Genomic DNA, 13,897 nt, shown 5'->3' with positions numbered 1-13,897 from the left:
TATGTATATATTTTTTTCTTTTTTTTTTTTGAGGCAGAGTCTCTCTCTCTGTCACCCAGGCTGGAGTGCAGTGGTGCGATCTCATCTCACTGCAGTCTCTGCCTCCTGGGTTCAAGAGATTCTCCTGCCTCAGCCTCCCCAGTAGCTGGGATTATAGGTGTGTGCCACCACGCCTGGCTAATTTTTCTATTTTTAGTAGAGACAGGGTTTCACCACATTGGCCAGGCTGGTCTTGGTCTCAGACTCCTGACCTCAAGTGATCTGCCTGCCTAGGCCTACCAAAGTGCTGGGATTACAGATGTGAGCCACCATGCCCGGCCAAACTTACCCCTTTATATGGCAAATATGACTCTTTACAATCTAGCCCTCCCTTACATTTTAGGTTTATCTCTGGCTATTTTTTAATGACTTTACCATCTAATAATATGGAAAGACATGTAGTTCTCTAAACATGCCACGATACAGATTCTGATTCAGATGGGGCTGTAAATTCTATTCAGACACTCCTCAACTGACAATGGGGTTACATCCAGATAAACTCATCAATTTACAATTTTTTCAATTTACAATAGATTTCTCCAGACCTAACTTCATCATCAATAAAGGAGCGAACAGAATGCATGCTGCTTTTGTACTATTGTAAAGTTGAAAAATCCTAAGGAGAACCATCATCAATTGGGGACCATCTGTATTTCTTTTTCTTTTTTTTTGGAGACGGACTCTCGCTCTGTCACCCAGACTGGAGTGGATCTTGGCTCACTGCAACCTCCCCGGCTCAAGCAATTCTCCTGCCTTAGCCTCCTGAGTAGCTGGGATTACAGGTGCCCGATACTACGCCTGGCTAATTTTTGTATTTTCAGTAGAGATGGGGGTTTCACCATGTTGGCCAGACTGGTCTTGAACTCCTGACCTTAGGTGATCTGCCCGCCTTGGCCTCCCAAAGTGCTGGGATTACAGGCATGCGCCACCACGCCCTGGCGACCATCTGGGTGATGGTGCATGCCTGTGTAGTCCCAGCTACTCGGGAGGCTGAGGCAGGAGAATAGCTTGAATCCAGGAGGCGGAGGTTGCAGTGAGCCGAGATTGAGCCACTGCACTCCAGCCTGGCGATAGAGTTAGACTCTGTCTCAAAAAAAAAAAAAAGACTATCTGTATTTCTAATAAGATCTCAGCTGATGCTGCTGGTCCACAGACCACATTTCAGTAGCAAGGGCTACAGGATCTATGCTCTTCTTATCTATTAATTACTACAGGAGTCATGGTTGTTTCTTCTCCTTGTCATTCATTCTGTTTTAACTGCTTTATGGTTTCAGCCATTTTATTTTGCAGATCAGTCAGTTTCTCTCCCTAGATCACCAACTTGGCCAAATCCTTCTTCCCCTTTAGGTATCAACTCAAACACAATTTAGAAAACTGCCCTGTTCTTCTGTTATTACACTAGTGCATTGCATTATGAATTCTTGCTTGTCTATTTCCCCATTCAAAGTGTTCTCACAATTACTCACAGTGCCAGGCACATGGAAGAAACACAGAAAATATTTGTTGAAAAATAGGCAAAAATTTCCCCTTGATGACTTTATGATTGTGCTTTGACATTCTCATGGTATTCCCGGCATTTTATGGGGTAGTAAGTAAATATTTCTAAGGAGTCCTGAGAGTAGCTAGGTGCGGTGGCTCATGCCTGTAATCTCAGCACTTTGGGAGGCCGAGGCAGGCAGATCACCTGACGTCGGGAGTTCGAGACCAGACTGACCAACATGATGAAACCCTGTTTCTACTAAAAATACAAAATTAGCTAGGCATGGTTGCAGGAGCCTGTAATCCCAGCTACTAGGGAGGCTGAGACTGGAGAATCACTTGAACCTGGGAGGTGGAGGTTGCAGTGAGCCAAGATTGTACCATTGCACTCCAGCCTGGGTGACATGAGCAAAACTGTGTCTCAAAAACAACAACAACAACAACAACAACAACAAACAAAAAACCACACACAAAAAACAAAACAAAACAGAGTCCTGAAAGTTTCATGAACCGCAGACCTTAGAGATTTATTTGTAATCCCATTTTCATAATAGTATGGTAACCACAAACTAAGGGGCCCAGGATTATCTCTGGAGAAGCTTCACAGGGCAGCCATTTGGGCTTTGATTAACTTAATCATAGTTTGTCTTTAGCCCCAAGGCTTGTAGGCCCAGAAAGCTGATGTGTCAGCATTTTGAGCAAGTGTTCCTTTCTCGGTGGGGTGACTCACATTAACCCAGCTTTTAAGATTGATGTATAATTCAGAAAGTCAACCCATTTATTGACTGTGAGAAGTCATGGCATTAAGAACCAGAATACTGGAACCTCCATGATTAGCCCTTTCCTTGAGTACTCAAACTTTAAGGCAAGTCAACCCATACTTCAAATTTGTTTCAAAGGGCAGAATCTGAAAAGTAGGATTTAGATACATCGGATGTATAGTGGCATCAGGGTAAGTTGGCTTGAAACATCTAAACAGCATTCGGAATAATCTTGCCAACAGTACCAGAAATTGTTAAGGTCTAGCAGCATGTTTTGCATTCATCTCTACTAAAATAATGAATTTTCAGTGGACCCAGAAATGCTCAATCAACCTCGAAGTCTGATGATGGAGCGGACATTCCCAGAGCGCCTGGATGGGTCTTACCATTGTATACCTCTGAGAGTCTTCCTTTACCATCTTTCCATGGCAATGAGCCCCCTTTAGGGTAGAGTCATTTTTTTAACAGAGCAATTCTTCCTTTTTAAAGGTGACTTTGCATAATTCTGCTCTGATCCTTCATGTCTTGTTTTCCATTATTTCTAAGACCTAGGAAGCACTTTCCAACAAACTTCCAAGTGATGCTTAAAAAATAACCTTCTGCCTCTGCAGTGAAGGCAGGGCTGGCCTTATGAACAAGGTTGATGCTTGTAAGACCTGATAAAGGGAACGTCCTCCAGCCCAACTTCTTGGCATAAAAAGGAAAAAATAAAATTTCTTTTCTTCTGCCAAATAGTATAGATTCAGTCATTTCTTTTACTCAAATAAAAATGCCTCTGGGAGAGTAATACTATTCTCACCCTTCTCTCTCTCTGTGAGGTTTCACTGGGTGTGATGGAGGATGAAGCACCTATCACAGTATTAAATATCTGAGTGGGTAGAGAGTATTGGGGCCTTAGGTCTTTGTTCCAAATCCCACCATTTTAGACTGTAGTTATCCTTTTTTTTTTTTTTTTTTGAGAAAGGGTCTCACTCTGTTGCCCAGGCTGGAGTGCAGTGGAGCAATCTCGGCTCACTGGGACCTCCACCTCCCTGGTTTAAGCTATTCCCCTGCCTCAGCCTCCTGAGTAAGTGGGATTACAGGTATGTGGCACGATGGCCAGCTATTTTTTTTCTTTTTTTGAATTTTTAGGAGACACTGGGTTTCACCATGTTGGCCAGATTGGTCTTGAACTCCTGACTTCAAGTGATCTGCCCACCTCAGCCTCCCAAAGTGCTGAGATTACAGGTGTTAGCCATCTCATCCAACCAGACTGTAGTTACCTTACATTGCCATGAAGTTCTTGGGAGAATAGGAATCCGCACATACAGCAAAAAAAAAAAAAAAAAAATTCCAGTAAATTATGAGAAGGCTGATGGGTGAAGGGTGAGGAGTGTAGTTGCATCTTGATTACTTAGGCTAATAGTTCTTGGAATATGTACCAAGGGAAGTTATGAGTTTTCTCCCCATTGGATATAAATATTTAAATCATTGACAAGTGTCTTCAGTGGAGACTGACACAGTGAAATGTTTCTCTGTCTTTAATGTGCATTCAGTAGGTCTGATGCAGAGTAGGCATTTTTCTTTTCTGGAGATGGGGGTCTCACTGTGTTGCCCAGCCTGGTGTTGAACTCCTGGGCTCAAGTGACCCTCTCACCTCAGCCTCCCGAGGAGTTGGGACTACATGTAGCCACCATGTCTGGCTAATTTTTAAATTCTTTGTAGAGATGGGGTTTCTCTATGTTGCCCAGGTTGGTCTCAAACTCCTGGGCTCAAGAGATCCTCCTGGGGTGCAGTGTACACTATTCGGGTGATGGGTGTACCAAAATCTCAAAAATCACCACCAAGGAACTTATCCATATAACCAAACACCACCTACTTCCCCAAAACTATTGAAATAATAATAATAATAAAGAAATCTGCTGGAGGTGGTGGGTCATGCCTGTAATCTTTGGGAGGCTGAGGTGGGCAGATCACCTGAGGTCAGGAGTTCGAGACCAACATGGGGAAAACCCGTCTATAATAAAAGTACAAAAATTAGCTGGGCATGGTGGCGGGCGCTTGTAATCCCAGCTACTCAGGAGGCTGAGGCATGAGAATCACTTGAACCCAGGAGGTGGAAGTTGCAGTGAGCTGATATCCCATCACTGCACTCTGGCCTGGGTGACAAGAGTGAGACTCCATCTCAAAAAAAAAAAAGAAAAGAAAAGAAATCCTCCTGCCTTAACCTCCCAAAGTGCTGAGATTATAGTTGTAGCCACTGTGCCTAGCTGAGACTCTGCATTTTTAACAAGCTCCCAGCTGATGCTATGGGTCCATAGATTGCATATTGAGTAGCAAGGGCTACAAGATCCCCTGAGGTCTATTCCCACCCACTCAATTACCAGCCAAGTCAAAGCCTCTTCCTTTTTTTTTGCCATTTGTTCTGTTTTACCTGCTCTCTGTCTACAGCTATTTTATTTTGCAGAATCAACCACGTCATATGGTAGAAAACCTTTCTCAGGCATGTGGATTTGCATGGCCTTGGAAACATTCAGTAATGGGAAAGTGTTGAACAACAAGTAAAAAATACTAGAGGGGGATGGTACTGTGTGGGTGGAGAAGGAGAGAGAGTGGTGTGTGTGTGCGCGCTGCAAGGGTGGGGTAGGGAGGAAAAGGATATAATAGGTCTCACTGGAATGTGGAAATGTGTGTACGTAAAGAGACCTGTTAACTCATGTCTAAAATAGCATAACACCCCAGCATGGTTGGGCAAGTACAGTAGCAAAATGGAAAAAAAAAAAATCTAGGGAATGTCAAAGAATATTTTGGAGTAATATAAGCCCACTTCATGGTTTCTTTTCTCTTCTTTGCTGTTGGTGGTTGGATGCAGTTTTCTGCTGTTCAGAGTTTGCTCTGTTCCCTATCCTGTTTTGCAAGGATGAGGTGGAAGGCATTACAAAGGGAGAAATTTCTACTGTTTGTGGCCAAACAATATTCAGGATGTCATTATTCCAGTTTCACTTAAGTCATCTATCCAAAGTGTTATTATATAATTTCTCTGAACAAATCTGATGTAACACCCTGACCTTCCTGACTTTGCTCTTTCTTTTTTTTAACCTTGTCTTTGTGCAGATTACACATTAATGGTGAAGAATTTTTTTTCCCATTAAAAATAAAACTGCTTGAAATTTCACTTGTCAACTTTTTGCTTCATTTTAATCACCCTCTCCCCATTTCAATTCTTTGGAGTCAGGAATTCCATATGTATTTTACATTGTTACTGTTAGTTTTCCCTTATTTATTAAATTGTTTTCCACAATTATGCATCCTTTTATCAGGCTTTAGAGTACAAAGACATTTCAAAATAATGCAAATAACAAAATTTTAACCGATCAAATGGCAGTAAAAACACTTTGAAGAGTTTCCCTTGGAGAAGTTTTTTGAAAACATAATCTTTCACCAGAAAACTCAGCAAGTGTATGTTAGGCCTGCTTTAACATCATTTTCTGTGATATCTTTTCTTCATTATGGTAAGAAAAATAACATATAGTAACTAAAACAAGGAAGACTGTTAGATGTATTGCAATTGTGATAAAACTCCAATGTTCAAATGCAGATTTCGTTTCATTTCTCTGTTTCTCTGTAGGGTTTACATTTCCCATCTGCCTGTACAGTTCTGTGGCTTAGACATCTCTGGAAAGTTTGTATTTGTTCAGAAGAAAGTGGCTTTTATGGAGATGTCACTGGGAAATGTTACTTTTGATTGCTTGGACTACTTAGGATTTTATGTGTGTAAAGTGCCATATAATCCCATCAGTGGTTATTCCTCATAAACAATTTCATGACTTAGTTTATTATCGCTACATCCATTTTATAGATGGTAATACCGAGGAATGGGTTACCGGAGAGTTGAAATTAGCACCTACAATCAGAAGAGTGTCCCAGACAGTTGTTAGTTTAAACTATAGACTGCAAAAGTGTTTCTTTGTGCCAAATATCTGATAAAAAGTGAAATCTCTGGGGTCTCAGCATCTCTGGGGTTGTGTCTGGGTATGTAAAGGAAAAATGAGATCTGAGTCAGTTACATAATGTCACTGAGAGAAAAAAAATCTCTTGAAGCGGGAAAAACGTGGGTCCCATTGGTTCAATGGTCCTCCCTGGCAAACAAAATCTGCCGGATCATTGCTCAACTTGAATTTGTTTTCGTAAACATGGCTATCTGTTACAGTGCCATAAACAGCTGCCTTCCACATTCTTTTAATTTTACTTTAAATTCTGAAAATGTGTCAATCAAATTTTAATGGTCACCTTAAGATTATACTGCTGTGACCTCAGAGAACCAGACAGTTCTGTAGAAAGAACTGAGTAGAGGTATCCTGACAATCCTGCTCCATTTGTCTACAGCCATTAGTATTGGCTTTAGAAAGTGTATTCTAAAGTGAATGAGCTGGTAGGATCAGTGTGCATTGCTGTTCTCAGGGGAGTTTTTCATAGCCCTTCATCAAATGGTGCAGTACCAGAGGTTCTCAATGACAGCCGGACTCTTAACTTCAATAAGGATATAAGCAGCATGGGGCAGAGGACATAGAGAGGCAAAGGAGGGTTATGTCTTACTGCAGTGCTCTTGCTGCTCCCTAACGGGATGTAGGATCCTCAGTTCTTCCTCCCTGTCAACTTCTGGATTTTGGTCGTGTAAGACCCATTTAGGACTTCTGACCACCAGAACTGTAAGATAATGAAGTCACCAAGTGTGTAGGAACTTGTAACAGCAGTAATAGGAAACGAACCCAGCCATGTTTTGCCTTCATGGGCTCTTTCCCCCAGTGAAAAAGTAAAAAATTGTATTTTATGATCATGTTGGTATAAAGATGAATATGGTATATATTAAAAAAGCTTTCTAGGCCAGGCGTGGTGGCTCACGCCTGTAATCTCAGCACTTTAGGAGGCCAAGGCAGGTGGATCACAAGGTCAGGAGTTCAAGATCAGCCTGGCCAAGACGGTGAAACGCCATCTCTACTAAAAATACAAAAAAATTAGCTAGATGTGGTGGCCAGTGCCTGTAATCCCAGCTACTAGGGAGGCTGAGGCAGAGAACTGTTTGAACCTGGAAGGCGGAGCTTACAGCGAGCTGAGATGGCGCCAGTGTACTCCAGCCTGGGTGACAGAGCAACACTCCGTCTAGAAACAAACAAACAAATAAATAAAAAATCTTTCTTTGACCTAAAAGTTCCTTTTTTTCTTCAGATTTTAAAAGTAATTAAAACATTTTCATGGGCACCTAAAAGTATCATGGCCTCTGAGCACGATGTCAGGTGAGCCTCATGGATAGGTCTGCTCTGGGTAGGAGTCACTCTGTCCAAATCTCCCCCTCCGTTCACCGCTCTGGATCTAGTATAGCTGGGTGCCTGCCAACTGAGGGATTTCAGAGATACTGGCCTCTCATTCCGTTGTGTAGTTTCCTGATTTTTGAATGGGAGGGCACTATATATGGGTGGAGATATATATTTTGAGAAGGAAGAAGTTATTCAGAGTGTGCTTTAGTCGCATGACATCAGGATTGCCCCCTTACTACACACACAGTAAACAGACAATACATTCTAATTGAGTGAAGAATTGTTACAAGATTTTTGTCTTTTAGTTCTGTTTCTTGGAAGATTTTGCAGTCAATATACCTTTGTTTACCTGTCTTCAAATAAAAGATAGAATAGATTTTTTGTTTGTTTATTTGTTTGTTTGAAAAGGAGCCTCACTCTGTTACCCAGGATGGAGTGCAGTGGCCTGATCTTGGCTCACTGCAATCTCTGCCTCCCAGGTTCTGCGACCTTGGCTCACTGCAACCTCCGTCTTTCAGGTTCAAGCAATTCTCCTGCCTCAGCCTCCCAAGTAGGAGTAGCAGGCATGTGCCACCATGACTAGCTATTTAATTTTTATTTTTTTGTAGAGATGGGATCTCCCTGTGTTGTCCAGGCTGGTCTCAAACTCCTGGGTTCAAGCAATCCTCCCATCTCAACCTCCAAAAGTGCTGGGATTACAGGTGTGAGCCACTGCACCCAGCCCTTAGAATAAATTTTACTGGTTAAAATTTGGAGAGAGGCTGGGCGCAGTGGCTCATGCCTGTAATCTCAGCACTTTTGGGAGGCCGAGGCGGGTGGATCATGAGGTCAGGAGATGGAGACCATCCTGGCTAACATGGTGAAATCCCATCTCTACTGAAAATATAAAAAATTAGCCAGGCGTGGTGGTGGGCGCCTATAGTCCCAGCTACTTGGGAGGCTGAGGCAGGAGAATGGCATGAACCCAGGAGGCGGAGCTTGCAGTGAGCCGAGATCTCGCCACTGCACTCCACCCTGGGTGACACAGCAAGACTCCGCCTTAAAAAAAAAAAAATTTGGAGACAGATGTGATAACAATGTCAATAATCCTTATGTTCAAATAGCATCCATAGTTGATGAAACACTTTCATGTGCATTATCTCTTTTGATAATCTGTAAAGTCACATAAGATATTAGGAGGAAAAATGCTTCATATTTATATAGAAATATTAATAGTAATGGTGGTTTTAATTTTAGATAAATCATTTGTCATTTATAATTCTATGAAGAAAAATGCTATGAAAGACCATTATATATCTGACTTTTGCCACTCTATAATTTGGCCTGCGTTCTCATATGTAAGCAAAAATGCAAAACAACATTTCTACTCCTTAGTCATATATATGCTTTCCACACTTTCCCTCTGTGAAAAATGCTACATTTCAAGCTCATGACTACAAGCGTTAATGCTGTGAATTGGAAATTACAACATACCCCATTGCATACTCCATTAACTGTTTCCACTTCTCCGACAATTAGACGCCAGAAGGGTTTGATTTTTAGCTAAAAAGCAAAGCTAGATTGAGGGAAGTTCAGAGACGTGATGAAGGAACCGGTGACCAGAGTGCCTTGCTGCTTATGGAGCCCACAAGACTAAAAATAGCTGCTTTTCGGAATTACGATTCTAATTCAGGATTTGTGGCATTTACTCTAATTTGGTGCTGTTCTGGAAAAGGGTATGTCGAAAAGGATTTGTTTCTAGAGATTTTCAGGAAAGTAGCCAATTCAAACTGCTCAACCCTGTGAGATCATTCCTGGCTGGTAGCAAGAACTTTCTGTCATGTGGGTCTTGCTTGAGAGTGAAGAGTACCCGCATATCCACTGCTTCTGAATTCATACCTGTTGGGGCTTATATGCACACGCATACACCAGCATCTGGGTCTTCATACCCGCTCTTCACACTGATCGTGTGAACTGATTCACAAGACTTCAAGTGTCCTAGTTAGACTAATTTAGTCCAGCTCTGAAAGAATAGATAGGTAAGATAGGCTGTCACATTCCATCAAGTTAATTTCTAATTTCACCATTGAGGTTTTAATAGGACATCTGGCCTATTAAGGTCTTTTACGCTGTTCAAGAGCAACCAAACATCGCTGCTAATTCTATCATTAAGAAGAGCAAGCTGCTGTTCAGCGACCCTCCCCTCGGCTGCCCTTCCCTCTTGCAGCCTTCCCAGCCTGCCTATATGGTTAGGTGCCTTTTAAAAAGTTGCACTCATTCTAGTTACACGCCGCCACACCTCCAAGCCTGAGGATGCTTTCATCTGAGTTCCCAGCAGTCTTAAAGCTTAGCCAACAGCAGACGGAGGTATCACGCTGAGTCCTGTGGAGAGAAAGCCTTGTACTGTGCAAGTGACCCATTTGGCACCAGAGAGGGGGAGGGGAAGAGTAATCCTGATGGGCTCCAGGGACTCCTCATCCATCTACTTCCCCTGGGATCCTCTCCTGCAGGGCTCTGGCACACACAGTTGCCCTGCTATGGTGGAGGATCATCAACAGAAACCCATGAAACAAGGCCATGCCCTGTGGCACTCTGAGTCAGTCCCGTAGCGTGATTTACCAGCTCTCTGAAAAAAGAAATCTGCTAGGACCTGGGCTGGGACCATAAGATGTAAAGGTGTCAAGTTGAAAAACCTAGGGTGGGCCCAAACCTCCACCTCCCCAACCCCCCTCCCCACTCCTGGGAAAATCATTCCCGTGTAAACATTTCTTTTTGCATTTAGTATATCTGTGCAAGAAAAACTACTTTATTACTCAACATAAATAACATTCACTTTGAACCTTAATTCTGAAAACCACAGAATTTTTAAAATGCTGTAAATAGCTGACATGGGTGTTCTTCCCTTGCTTTCAAAGGAATTGTTTTTGTAATTACCGAGCAGGGTGAAACTGAATTTTCCCTGCAGTAAACAGGAGAGTGTGTAATGAGATATCTCAACTAAAAACATGAATCATATTCAGACTAATTAATAATAGAAAACTTTCAGGACATTCTTAATACTTAAAAAAAAAAAAAAAACACTTTTATGTTTTGAAGTTGTTAGGTCTCCATTCTAGTTCTGAGTACAAATAAATGCCTGACACATGGTCTAAGCCAAATTCCAAAATGTAGCAAAAACAGTGCCTGCATATTTGGCAGGAATTTAAACCAGTTCAGGTCAGTGTCTGTTTCTGTCCAAAGAAGAGTTTCTGCATTTACACTGAGCTAGGAAAATAACACAAGAAAACATGGGGAACAACACGGAATATTGTAAGCTCTAGTGCCCGGCTGGCCAAAGAATAATGTTTGGGGCAACTCTGAAATTACCGCCCAGGCTGCAGTTTGGGTTTGCACAGCGTTTTGGAGGATGGTGAGCAAGAGAGAAAGTACCGATTGCATTGTTGTGAGGAAACTGCCTTCCCCCTTCTAAGGCTCTCACCTTGCAAATCACCCCCTCTTAGCAAAAGCACATCTTACTTCTTAACTCTTCCCCTGCTACTAACCTTTTCAATCATCCCCCTTCATCACTGCAGAAGGGCCTTTGGAACAAAGCAGCATTTTAAAGCCTTTCCCACTAAAAGTTTGCCCCTCCCCCCTTTTAAAGAGGCAGCGTGGGGGTAATTTTCTTTCTTCCTTTCTTTTTTTTTTTTGTTTTTTAAATTTGTTTCTCTGCAGTCTACTCTTGTGAGGCTGTCATTGTTTGGGAGTTGATGGATATTTCTTCAGAGATACCATCATATCGCTTGTTATTGTAACACTTATTGGTGATAAAGTTCAGACTAAAAATTAAGCAGCTGCAATGTAGCAGCACAAATTAGTTTAATGTAAGCAGTCAGGAGCAGCTGGCTGGCTCAGGACTTGAATTTAGCTGTGGGGGGAAGGGTTCTGTGACGCTGACAGTGTTTTTTTCCTCTACATAAACATTTTTGGCTGTCGCAGCTTTTGTGCTGATCATGTGACAGTGTCCCTAGGCAGATAATTTATTTCTGTGGCTTTCATGAACAATCATTAACCTTCAGACACCGAGTTTGCTTTTTGCTTTGTGGCATTTGTTACTATTATTATTTTATTATTATTATTATTTTTCGTATACTAACTAGTTTAATTCAGAAAGTGTCAGGAGAAAATTACAACCAATTTACAATAGACTGCAATGCATAATACTTATGTTTCTATTAAAGCAGACCTTGCTTATAAGACCATTCTCATAGCTTTGCCGGTGTGTGTGGATCAGGATAATTATTTTCAGTGTGTCTGTCGTTGGGATGCTCCTTTAGTATCCTCTTCTGATTGCCAGGCCTCTGCAAGCTGGCCTTGGAGAAACTCAATTTGGAGATCAACCTTTGGCAGTCTTCATCTACTCGCTAGGAGGCTGGAACCTCAAAGGGGTTAGAAATTGGGCTTCTGGAGACAGGCACTACTTGGATCCCTTCTTCCTTCAACAACTGACACACCAGCCTTCAGTAAACAGTGTGGCCATTTGTAATGAATACTGGAGCTGGAATATATTGGGGTTGAAAAACAAAGGAAATCAGAAACAGTGTCCTGCATAAATCAGAAGGGGGTGGGGGGACAGAAAAGTATCATTTCTGACGTCTACTAATCACGCTGACCTTGTTTTCTGAATTTATCTGTTTTGTCCTTCTCAGATCGGTTTGTGTTGCTCAGCCATTTCTGCCAACCAGTAATTCAGGAGTGAAATGCACAGGGTCACTCTTTGGTGTCTATCATACATGATATCTTCAGACACTTTCAGAATGCCGATTATCTCGTGGGTATTGTGTGGGCCCTGTTAGATATTCATTTATTCATTCTCTCATGGTGTAGGGTTGGTAGGGGGAGCACTCGGGACTACTTGCACAGAGGGATTTGATAAAGTGTATTTATAAGCCCCAGTGTACTGTGTTTGGTGAAAAATAACAGAAAAACATCACTCCTTTTCTATTTTCTTCATTTAGAATATTCCAATGATGAGAGTTATTTCATAATTAATACATAGACTGCAGCATGAAAATTCCGTGTTTCCAAATGTTTGATTCAAAAGCTAAAAAAAGTAGGAGAAATTGATCATTGTCATTCTTTAAACATTTTAAAGCACCCTCAACAGACTAGGTACTATGTACGCTGAAAGGGAAGAAGAGCTTGACCACTGAACGATAGAAACGAGGATGCCTAAGTAGCCAGGTGATCTCTGACGAGTGAATGGGTCCGCTAGATGTAATGAATGTGATAGGGCACAGAATGTTCTATGAGTTGCATTGTTGCTGGGGTGGGGGCAGCAGAATGAGTAGGATACGGGAACTTCTTTGTCCTCACCCAAAAGAGACAGATTTCTTTTCCAAACACAGGGCGCTAGTGTTTGGGAATTTTCTGTACTTCTTCCTGATGTTATTTTCTTGCTCACTGGATTCCAGCTCACACAACTGTCAACACTGCATTATGACTTTTGTGGCTGGTGGTAAGTGGTTCACTGACTTTCCTTTCGCCTTTGTGGGCCTCTTCCTCCATAAAAATATTGATAATCATATTTTACAACTGTACTGGTGTAAGATCACATAATCCAGGCTGGATTCACTTTTACATATTCATTATTATTATATGGTTCTTTTTCTTATGATTTTAAATAAAATGAAAATCTTGTTGTAAACCCCTAACATTATTGTGGGCCCTGGGTACTGTGCTTCCTGTGCCTGAGGGAGAATTCAGCCCTAAGGGTGGGCAAAAACACACAACTGACCTTTGCCCAAGGTGAAGATACCCTGGGGGAACACACCAAATAGGGGAGAGAAGTCACAGTCTCTTTTCCTCAGGTTAAAGCATTCACAGTTCATTCCAGACACTCCCAGATTCGACTTTCTATGGGGGGCCCTTCTTGGGGAGCTCACCCTTATCTGGCCCTCTTCCCCCAGTGGTGGAGGCTACTCTTAAGGGGCCCAGAAAATACAGCAGTCAGAGGTTTGGGGTTAATGGGAGGGTAGCTGGGAAGGCACTTTGGAGAAAGAAAAGTTTAGACCTTAAAGGAAGGATAAATTGTAGATAATGGAAAAAAGGGGAAGGGAGTTTCCATGTCAAAGCAAAGATTGGGCAGAAGGCCAAATATTTTTCTGGTTTCAACCATAAGCTTTAAAATAGTCAACACCTGGCAGTTATAGAATAGCCCAGAAACCACTGCCCTCTTCGCTGAGTGGATAGTTACTAAATTATAATGGCTTTAAGCAGGTAGAGAGCTGGGGCCAAAGAAGAGGTTCACCTAAGACACAGGAGAAAAAGTCAAAGTGATGTCTGTGGCAATTAGGCCATTCATTT

At 42.0% G+C, this 13,897-nt stretch overlaps 1 long non-coding RNA gene across 1 annotated transcript; it reads right to left on the bottom strand.

Moving 5' to 3' along the window:
* Positions 1 to 5,498: 5,498 nt before the first annotated feature.
* On the bottom strand, positions 5,499 to 11,124 carry LOC105526149. The gene is made up of 4 exons (XR_001004031.1): positions 11,095 to 11,124; positions 9,452 to 9,575; positions 9,047 to 9,115; positions 5,499 to 6,965 (listed from the first exon to the last, which is right to left on the bottom strand). It is a non-coding gene; the product is annotated as an uncharacterized LOC105526149 (long non-coding RNA).
* Between the last annotated feature and the right edge of the window lie 2,773 nt (positions 11,125 to 13,897).

Source organism: Colobus angolensis, unplaced genomic scaffold (genome assembly GCF_000951035.1).
Source record: "Colobus angolensis palliatus isolate OR3802 unplaced genomic scaffold, Cang.pa_1.0 Scaffold58, whole genome shotgun sequence".
Classification (NCBI taxonomy): Eukaryota; Metazoa; Chordata; class Mammalia; order Primates; family Cercopithecidae; genus Colobus; species Colobus angolensis.
The sequence above is the reverse complement of the archived record's forward strand: the minus strand, read 5'-3'. Positions and strand labels throughout refer to the sequence as shown.